We start from the raw sequence: 11,011 nt of genomic DNA on the forward strand, positions 1-11,011 counted from the left end.
TTTAAAAAAAAAACACAAATTTTGAAAAAAAAAAACATTTCTATATTATTGCAGATAAAATTGCTTTTATGAGAAAGAGGAACCTACAGTCTGATACAAAATAAACACATACGTTCATTTAATAAAACCCTTAGATCTATGTTAAGACATAAGGCGCCAGTTGCAACAAACATTTGAATAAAATAATCTTGCTGTTGTCATTTTTTTCGGGCAACCAATATAATCAATTTTGACGAAAACTTTTTAAAAAACCTATTTTTTTCGGTGCAACTGGTCCTTAATGAAAAAATAAATATTTTTTTTAACTTGGTTAATTTTGGATCAAAAGTTGCAAATCTCGATTGATGACATAAATGTTATTGATACGAATGTTCCGTGGGATTCTTGCGGCTATTGGCGGATTTCCGTTTAATGCATTAAACAAAAAAACTGCTTTAAAGGCACTGAGCAAATAACGTGAAATTTCCAATAATATACGCCAAAGGCGCCAATTAATCAAGTAACAAGGAAGAGTGATGAGATGAAGATATATCAACTGAGTACCAAGTTGTTTGTAAAACGTATCTAGAACAGGAAATAATAAATAAGCCATTAGAAGTCTTTCATCCTTAAGTTGATATTCATGAACTGGCCAATGTTTGATGATGCTCGTGATTTATTACACCATTTTTCATTCCATAATTTTTCAATTCAAACACATGATAATTTCAGCCATTGTTGGATTAAATGCTTGAGCAAACAAAGAAATGCTCGCGTGTTAAGGAAGGAGTATATTTTAGAAAAATCGATATATTCATCAGTATGGCTTTAAATGAGGAATAAAATTTTGCAATAAACTGTAAAATAAATTTGCTTAACTTTAATGGAAGTCTTATTACAAACTTAAAGCTTCCAATCAGGGTTTTTAATTATTTGAATTTTATAATTATTAGAGCAGACTTGGATAGTAGTTTTGTTTAGTTTACCTAGTTGAATTTTTGGTGAGATTTCTATATTTTTTTAATTTTTAATTTTTATTTTATTGAAATAAACGGCACCTAGTGCCTTTTATATATTAGTTACAAATACAATTAAATATACATACATGAAAGTATAAGTAATACAGAGCATTTAAAACAATATTATTAATTAAGAAAGTCTAAGAAATATAAACTAAATAAAAGAATAAAATATTACCAGTTATAGAGTTATCGATAAAAAAAAGATAATTTGGTATTTGAAATACTTTGAATCAGTTAAAAATAACTAAGAAAACTTTGAATAACATTTAAATATAATATATATATATGTATTATTATTGAAAACTAATATTTAGGTAAATAGTATATGTTTATTTTTAAAAATATATATTGATGTAAAAAAAAATGATAAAGAGAAATATTTTTTACTTACAAATTAATTCAAGAAAAGAAACGAAAAACGAAAAAAAAACACTAATAAAGAAGTTTAAAACAAATTTTTAACAATAGTAACAAATGCAACAAACAAACAGTAATGGTTATTGGAAAGGTATCCAAAAATAATATATTGTTAGTGGATTTAATTCTAAGCTAATTTTTATTATAAACAGGCGCATATAGAGTTAAAAGCATTGTCTTCGTTCTTAAGGCATTATTAAAATATCGTCAATATTTCATTGAAAATCATTCTTATAAACATTTATGACTATGGCTTAAATAAGGATGACTATGTCAATGTTACGGTAAGTTTAAAAGTGTCCTCATGAGACGAAACGCGTCACACAGTTACTCCTGTTAATTATTTTGAAATAAATAAATATTATCGTTCTTAAAATTTACCCACATATTTCAATTTCGGTGATTGTTTTCAACGAGTTGTAAATAACTCACTTTTGGAAAATGAAAATTAAGTTGGGGTAGACTGGGGTTCGAACCTCGGATCTCTGATGTGTGAGTCCGCAACACTTGCCATGGGACCACAACCCAATTATCTTTTTTTTGGATACTATATCAATAATGAAAATGGAATTCTTCAAACCATCTGCATTCTCAAAAACATTTTTTGGTGTTGTTTCTTAAACTTATGTGTTTTGCGTCCTGGGGCTTAATCACAATGGACGCGCTTGTCGGTAATTAGCCACCCGATAAAAAATACTACGGATAAGCGTTCGTTGAGGACTTTTAATCGACGTGATAACATCTGTGATTGGCCACCAGTGTGCACTGTAATTCACCTGGGCACATTTGGAAAAAAATGTCATGAATTATGAGTACAAAATTAGTAAACATCTGAAATGTTCAGTTTTATTAACATTAAATTTTCCACCGCTGATTTTTAAAATAGCTTTTTACAATCTTGTGACAAAAATATTCACTAGGCAGATACATTAATAAACGAACGGGGAAATCGTTATTCATTATTATGTTATTTTGTTTGTTTTTAAACTAAGGTGCCTCAATAAAGATAGAGAGTTTCATAAAAACCAATAGAAGTCTACCTATTTCTAGCGGTTTAGAATTGTCATTGGCTGGTTTAAGTAATCACTTTATACTATTTAAAATCCATCATTTTACACGCCACTTAGTGACTATTTATTTCTTATACATATATACGGCCTAAGCTTATTACAAAAGTTATATAAAGAAACGTATGTACAAGAAAGTGACCCAAAATAATAAAAAAACTATGTAGCAATGACAAACAAGGGCAATAAAATAATGGTATACAATATATTGAGTTAGTGAATTTTTTTGATGAAACTCCATTTAAATCGTGATCAAAATCACGTTGGTCACGATGAAGCCCGGTCACTGGTAATTTTTAAAAAATACGTAATTTTATTATCATAAGTATACAATATATTAAAAAAGACGATCAACATATTATGAGACTTCCAAAAAATTTCGGTTTATGTACTTTTAAAAGTAAGGTAGTAAGAGTTGCATTGTAAAAAAAATATAAAACTAGCCAACGTCGGGTTACAAATCCTGAAGACAAAAATTTTGTTCTGTCGAACAGTTTTTGCTTTAATTATAATTTATTTGATTTTTTATTGTTCTGGCGTGGCGAGTTTTTGTCTAAAGCCTTTTTCAAATATGAAAAAAGAACAAAATTAGACTTCCATTTAGGAAAAAGGCAAAGTCACAAAATTCAATTTTATTTAAAGCAATTAAAAAGTATTACGAAATGGAAAAAAATATTTATGAAGAAAAAAACATATCAAAATTTAAAATAATGGTCAAGACATATGTGATAATGTTATTATTAGAACACACATAACAATATGTATGATATGTGTGCCCTACTTTAAGATTTAAATAAATAAATAAAGAGAAAATAAATATATTTTAAAGTCAAATCAATTCTGATACAACTATCAGTTTTAAAAACGAAAGGCTAGATGCACAGGTGGTGTGGCTAGATTCTGCCCTTTTAACATATAAGAGCACCTCGGCATAAAACTGTTGCCACTATAAAAAAGTAATGAGTTATTATATTTTTTCCATCAGTTTAAATGTCTTCCTGGGTATATGTATCGTAAGAGCCGGCTTTTTGATCGCTCGGTAGATAAATACAGACGAAAGTTAAGCATACCGTCTTCGTAATTATCAAAATTCATATAAAAATCATGTTCCAGCGAGCATTTTTTTCTTGAATTGGGATTTGTTGGAGTTTATAATCGCTTTGAAGTGACCATTTTTTATCACAGAAGCCTATTTTAAATATTAATGAGAACTTCAAAAAATATTAATTAAGTGGGAACGCCGACTAAATTTTCGGGGTCAGTCTTTCTTTGGATTTGATGATATGACATCGAGACAAGTCGGTAGAACATACCGAGGCATAGGCAAATAATTTTTTTATCGTAGGCAAATAATTTGGCAATCAAATATTGTTGGACGGCTTAACTTGGGCGTTGAAAGTGACTCCCTTCTTAAGGTCAACATCCTATCAAATTCTCATACATTCTGTCCATTTATCATACTCCCACGTCAGAACACGAAATGTGATTTTGATGTGGATAATAATGTGTGCTGGACAAACTAAAATGATCGTATTACTAGTAAAAAATGTATAACTTGTAAGAGATAATTATTGAAGTTATTGTGTGAATCGATTTTCTAAAATTATTTCCTTAAAAAAAAACGATGACGAAAATAGTTTTAATTTTACATTTTTTTTTAAATTATCAAACTATTTCAAAATAAAAAAATATTTTTGGTAGGATCATAGAATTTGATATTAAATTGGTCAATTACGTACTAATTTTAAATTACAATAACAAAAAAAATCGTGCATCTCATATAAAAAAATCGCTTCAACTTAAAATGCTGTTGCATATAAAAAAGTGCGTTTTAATGAATTAATGTACAATTATAAAAAATGCAAAACTTTAAATAAAATACAAATTATTTTGAACATTTTTGGCATCAATAATAATTTTTATCAAAACAAATCGAAAAAAAAAATGAAAACATTTTAAAACGTCAATAATAATTTATAACATGACTGTGAAAACAATAATTATTGTTTTAAATGTTTGAAACACTAATTTTCTGGAAAATTACTTATATAAAATTACCTTAACTTTTATGTACCAATTAATTTTCAAATTTGTAAAGCAACTAGTTTCGGCAACATTTTGCTTTCTTCAGGGTCAATTACAAACAATTTATAATTAAGTTTATTCACTCATTTACGAGTCATTTTGATCGTTTTTGTACACGGTTAGTTTGATTATTAAAATCTTCAGGAAAAGGAATTTTTGAATTAACCTTTAAATTAATGAATTTATTACGAAAATGAACCTAATAGTTTTCTGTGATTGTAAACACACTAACTTGCTTTAGTTCAAAACATTATTTCTTAATTGGGTAGGTCATCTGATTTTTCCTTATGCAAACGTACTCCCGTATTTTCTCCCTCGATTTTGCCACTAGAGGAATGATTTTTATTCACAGATTTTTATTCACATTTATCAATGGCGTAGGTGCCTCTGTAGTTTTCATTTTTCGATAAATTGTTTTTTATGGAAGCTAACACTATCCGAAAACGTTTTCGGACGTATAGTATACAAATCATTTTAAAAAACGGAAAAAAATTGTCAACTTTTTATTTATTTTGATACTTTTTCTTGAAAAAATAACCAAATCAATCGAACGTGCAGTTGTCTTTTTCGTACGGTACTGAGAAGGTATTTACGAGAGAGTGTCAGAAAAATATTTAATTATCAAAATTCCTAGATACCTCCTGTCCTAACGATTTTAATAAAAGTCAAATGTATTAAGTGTTAAGTATGTAAAACTCGGCCAACATTACTCCCTTTTCACACCTACTGGTGCATAGGGCACTGCATTAGTACAGCATCGCAGCGAATCTTGATCATTTCTGTTACATGAAGATAAGATGATCAGTCTTACGCTTCAGGTACCAGTCCATGAACTATATTTCAAGTCAACCATGTCGGGAACCGAACCCGAGACCTCTTGCATGCTAAGCAAACGTGCTGGCCATTACACTACGAGGCCGACAAATAGTCGGCGATAGCCATGGTAAATTGGATTATACCTATGTATGTGTAACACTAATGATGTTTTTTTTTATTTTGTTTTAATTTATCAAGAGTAAATGCTTATTCAAAAAATAATATTTATTTTATCATTACATGCTTATTATTTTATATTTAAATTACTGTTTATTGGATAGATACACCTTTTCTGAATAAATTTTAAATTGCTACATGATAAGATAGGTACTATTGGTCATAATCGGTATTTTGTAAGGTTATTACAAGTTCGTTTTAACGAGCCTATATGTTTGTTATTCATAATCTCGCAATCTACAGTATTGCTGACCGGTTTCGTAGTTCCATGGGGTTTATGCTTTGTGGGTGATTTTACCGCAGGGCAAACATTTTTTATACTTCTTTCATCTTAATGACTACCCTCAGCTCTCGGTCGTCGTCTATTCTCCCCGAACTTGGTGCCCTAATAATTTAAAAAATAAAATACAAGTACGAAGGACTATTATTCACGCCGCTCCAACACTAAGACGGACTGGTATAGTGGGAGGATACTATCAGCACGCGCCCTAGGCGCACGCACTAGACCATTTGTTTTAAAGTTTAACATTCTCTACCCAAAACATCACTTCTGGACTAAGGAACATATTGACGCTGGAAAGGAAAAAGTTATCAAGTGGCATTAACTCTTAAAAGACTGTGGTAAATAATCCCTTTGCGCGCGGTGATGTAACATCGTGTTACCACTAGTAAAAGACGGAATATTCTAAATTTCAAACATTTGAAAATAATTAAATATATGGGGACTACTGTTTAATCATTTCTTTTCCATAATTTATGGGAATAAACATATAATTTAGCCCTGTTATAGGCAACATAAATTAAAAATCACACAAATGCCGCTCATGTTACGCGCGTGCGTACCCCATCATTGTCATCAACCGACTGAAGACTAAATCTGCTTTAGACGACATCCACCGCAGAACAGCGTCTCTGTCTTTTTGTTGTGACTTCTATCTTCGTGCTCTGTCTTGCATTAGGAATATGTATAAATGTGTTGCTGAATAAGCGGACATTCATTCTTCGCGTAGCAAGGATAAATATTTTTTGTATTTACAAAAAGCATAGTTATACAAATTTTACTTTCCAAATCGGGTGTGAAAATGTCCATTTGAAGATTACGAAAAATACGAATTCATCATTTGAAAAAATAAGAGAGATATATCAAGTCTTTTGTCCTATGTCGACTAGTGTGACATCACAGCCACTCAAGAGTTAACCTTTCCTTTACTCTCTTAAAAATATTTACACTATCACTACACATGCAAAAAATGAGAGATTTGAAATCGTAAAAGTGTAATATTCATCGGCAATTTCTTCAATCAGTGGGACCCCTAGAATACTAAACTAGAGACTCTACGGAAGTAAAAGGAAAGTAGGAAGACCACAAAGGAGATGGACTGACGACGTCGTCAAACTCGTGGGCCATGGATGGAAATAGAGTGCTTAGGACAGAAGAACATGGAAAAATTTGGAAAAGCCCATATCCAGCTGTGAAGAAAAACGGGCTGATGAGAAGAATAAGATGAATTGCTTCAATTATTTATAGTTGAAGTCAAAAGTGATGATATTATTAATCTTATTGCTAAAAACATATAAAAGCATTAATTACAGCTCTCAGTGCGCGCAAAGGAACCGCCCTCAACGAAAACCGGCCAGCTACTAAGACTACTAACGCAGCTAAAGAGCGTCTGGGAGAAGTAGAAAAAACTTTGCTGTTTGCGCGTGTGACGCACAAAAATTGTCTCTCTCGCTCCCGAATATACCCGTATTATCGAAAGTGAGACGTAAATAGTGTGCGATACAATTATATATTAGGATTACTCTTCAACTAACGAACGCAACATGCGACACATTGGTAAACTTTCTTTTGTATTGGTGATATTTCGGATTTTTTATAAAACGCTTTTTATGTTCCCAATAAGATAAAAATATTGTTGCCAATACGTAAATGTATAACGAAGGAATACCGAAAATCTCAACCCGTCATTTACTATAATTATGGAGGTATTAAAGTTGTTAGATGCAATATGTACTAGATACACATCACCGGGAAGGGAGAGTTAAATTATCGATACTTTTTTTTAAAATCAAAAAATTTGTTCCAAAAATGGAAAATAATATTATGTATGAAGCATATGTAAAAATTAAATTATGTTACATGCAACTTCTATGGGGAACAAGAAATCCAAATGGCATATACGGACTACAAAGACAGAAATATAAAATTTTAGAGTTCGTTTTTTTTTTTAATGTATTTATTAACTCTTGTGTGACTGTGATGTCACACTTGTCGCCATAGTACACAAAACTTGATATCTCTCTCTTATTTTTTTTTTATGATGAACTCGTATTGTTTGTAACCTTCAAACGGACATTTTTACACCAGATTTGGAAAGTTAAATTTATAAAACTATGCTGGATGTTAATAGAAAGAATATTTACACTTGGTAAGCGAAGAAATAATGTTCGCTAATTCAGCAACACATTTGTATAGGGAAGAGCACGAGGATAGAACTCATAACAAGCAAAACAGAGACGCTGTTCTGTGGCGGGTGTTATGTAAAACAAATTTAGTCTTCAGTCGTTTGATGGCAGTGATGGGGGACGCACGCGCATAATGTGAGCGGTGTATTTATGTTTTTTAATTCATTTTGCTATAACAGAGCTAAATTATATATTTATTGTCATAAATTATGGAACAGAAAGTATGTCCCCATGTATCTTTTTTTTAATGTCTGAACTTTAGAATATTCCGTATTTTACTAGTGGTAACACGATGTCACATCACCGCGCGCAAAAGTATTATTTACCACAGTTTTTAAAGAGTTAATAACATTTTACATTCATTTATTTAAACACATTCTGAATTCGGGCAAATAAATTTCAGGTTTCTGGGCCGCAAAATATTAAATATGTTACCCGAACATTACAAAACTATAACTTGAATTCTATTTAACAAATTCATAATAAAATTGTTACAGGATTTAGGTAGAGAAAAATCGGAAAACTTACTAAAAAACATTTTAAAATAATAAATGGTATACATATTTAATAACTTTACAATAAATTAACGAGTAGGTAGTCATGTGATTGTTTATTTTTGCATTAAAATATCTACCTTAAAACAGGTTGTACCTAGTTAGGCAGACTAGACATAATCCAGAAAAATCTATTACCTAAGTATGTATGTTGTAGATAAAAAAAAAATATTTTTTGGTAATATACCATTATTATTATTATTATTATTATTATTTGGGACAGAGACATAGTTTATAGCGACACAATCAGGAGCGACTTATGTCTGTAAACTTGACCCAACTTGCCTCGACTGCCCTCCCTTATCTAACGGTAACTAAAAAACTATTAACACAAACTAAACAATTAAATGCAATTTAAGTCTTTCAACTATAATCCTTAAAATTTATTCTTAAATTGACAGACGTGGAACTAAAACTTCAAAGAAAATTTAGTAAACATAGACACAGTACGAGAATATCAGAACAATTTCCATATTCGAGTACAACATTCTAAAACGAGACAAGGACAGTCGAGACTAATAAACCAGGGACTAAAACTATTTAAAAAACTAAATAAAAAATAACAAACATAAAAACATAACATAAAAAACAATAAACTAAAAAAACAAGACTCAAAAAACCTTTAAAAAGATGTAGAAAATGTATTGAAAAAAAAAAATATTTGTGAATACAAAAAAAAACAAAAAACCTGATTTTTTTTTTTTTTCTCTCTATTAATTGCATCTATAAGATATAATTCTCATATTATATGAGTAACAATAGATTGTTATTAAATATTTAAGAGGGCCCTATATTTATTTGAGGGCCTCATGGTGTAAAGGTTAGCGTGTTTGCCTACCGTGGAAGAGGTCTCGGGTTCTATTCCCGACATGGTTGATATGAAATATTTATTTAAAAGGGTGTTTTCACACAATGATATTTGGACTGGTACCTAAAGCATAAAACTGATCATCTCACCTTCATGTAACTAAAATGATCAAGATACGCTGTGGGTGGTGTGCCAATGCAGTGCCTTATGCCCCATTAGGTGCGGAAATAGAATAATGAATGAATTAATATTATTTTGCGCTACGTTTTAATTCAAATACCGAGTGCAATTAAAATTAAAAAACTATATTATGTATGAAAGCATACCACTTATAAATGCATAAAATTTGTCAGCAATTTGAATTGATTTTGGAAATTTCTAATTGAACATACAAAATTCAAAATTATAGTTTTTAATTTGAGGTTTATAAATAAGTACAAGTTCGGCACAAAAATTTCCGTTATTTGAACTTTCGAAAGCACATTACTTTCCTGCATAAGTTGTGCTTGAGCCAAATAGGTTCCATTAAGCTTTTAGAAATGGTTCCTAGCGCTTTGAATGGATGTAGGGAACGGAAATACTCCAGTACATCAGACCAACCGCCACGGGTCATACAACAATAATGACCAAAACATGTGAACAAAAATAGGCACCTACTACATTTCAAGCGAGCAATTTAAAACATGTAAAAGAAAGGATGAAATATGATGTACGTTAAGCTTTGTGATTATACCATGCGTTTATGTTTTTTTTTACTCAGTGCTCAAGGATCTCAATTGCTTTACTAAAAAGGGTGCTTATGCAGGTAGGTAACTAAGAAATAAAGGTTTATTATTTCCGACCGCAGCAGTGACCAACCCGTATCCAGGTAAATTATTTTTATTATAAAATTATAGGTTGAATGCGTACTTTTAAAACAAATTCGGTAAACTCCAAACCATGAAACTATATAGATTTTATGATAGGATGTTACAAAGCAAAGGTAAATTACTTAGGTAATCTATCCTTATTTTTTAACGTTTTTAATACAATGAGAAAGTTTAGTGAGATTTTATATTTTATTTGTAAATAGACTGCCAAACTAAGCCACGTTTTTTTTGTACATCGTGTCATCAGCGCATTTTTTAAAAAAGTTTTGTAACTTTGTGGGTTCTGCTGATTAATGAGTTGGCTTCCCGGAAACTAGAAATTTATACAATATTCTATCGTTGTTTGTGTCCCGAAAAAAAATACTAGCAGATTTTTAGACGAGTATTTTAGACCAGATAGCTTTTTTCAAATTTAAATACCAAAAAAGGAAGCCGTGTGGAGATGGTATACGTCCGCCTAATAATGTAGTGATCAACGCTTTTGTTTACCATGCTTGAAGTCTTGGGTTCAAATTCTGGCATGGTGGACATATAATATGAATTATTTTTAATTTATTGGTCATATTTCACTGCCTCTAGAATGACCCCTGAAGCGTAAGACTATTTTTTTGACAACTAAACGAACAATTAAGATACGCCGCATGTTTGGTGTCAATAATGCGGTGTTTTGTGATTAATCAGCTGCAGATAAGGATTTTAAAAATAATTAATAACAAACTAAATTAATAAAATGGCCTTTACACCTTAAAAT

Source organism: Micrasema longulum, unplaced genomic scaffold (genome assembly GCF_059751315.1).
Source record: "Micrasema longulum isolate JH-2025_06_02 unplaced genomic scaffold, ASM5975131v1 h1tg000063l, whole genome shotgun sequence".
Taxonomy (NCBI): domain Eukaryota; kingdom Metazoa; phylum Arthropoda; class Insecta; order Trichoptera; family Brachycentridae; genus Micrasema; species Micrasema longulum.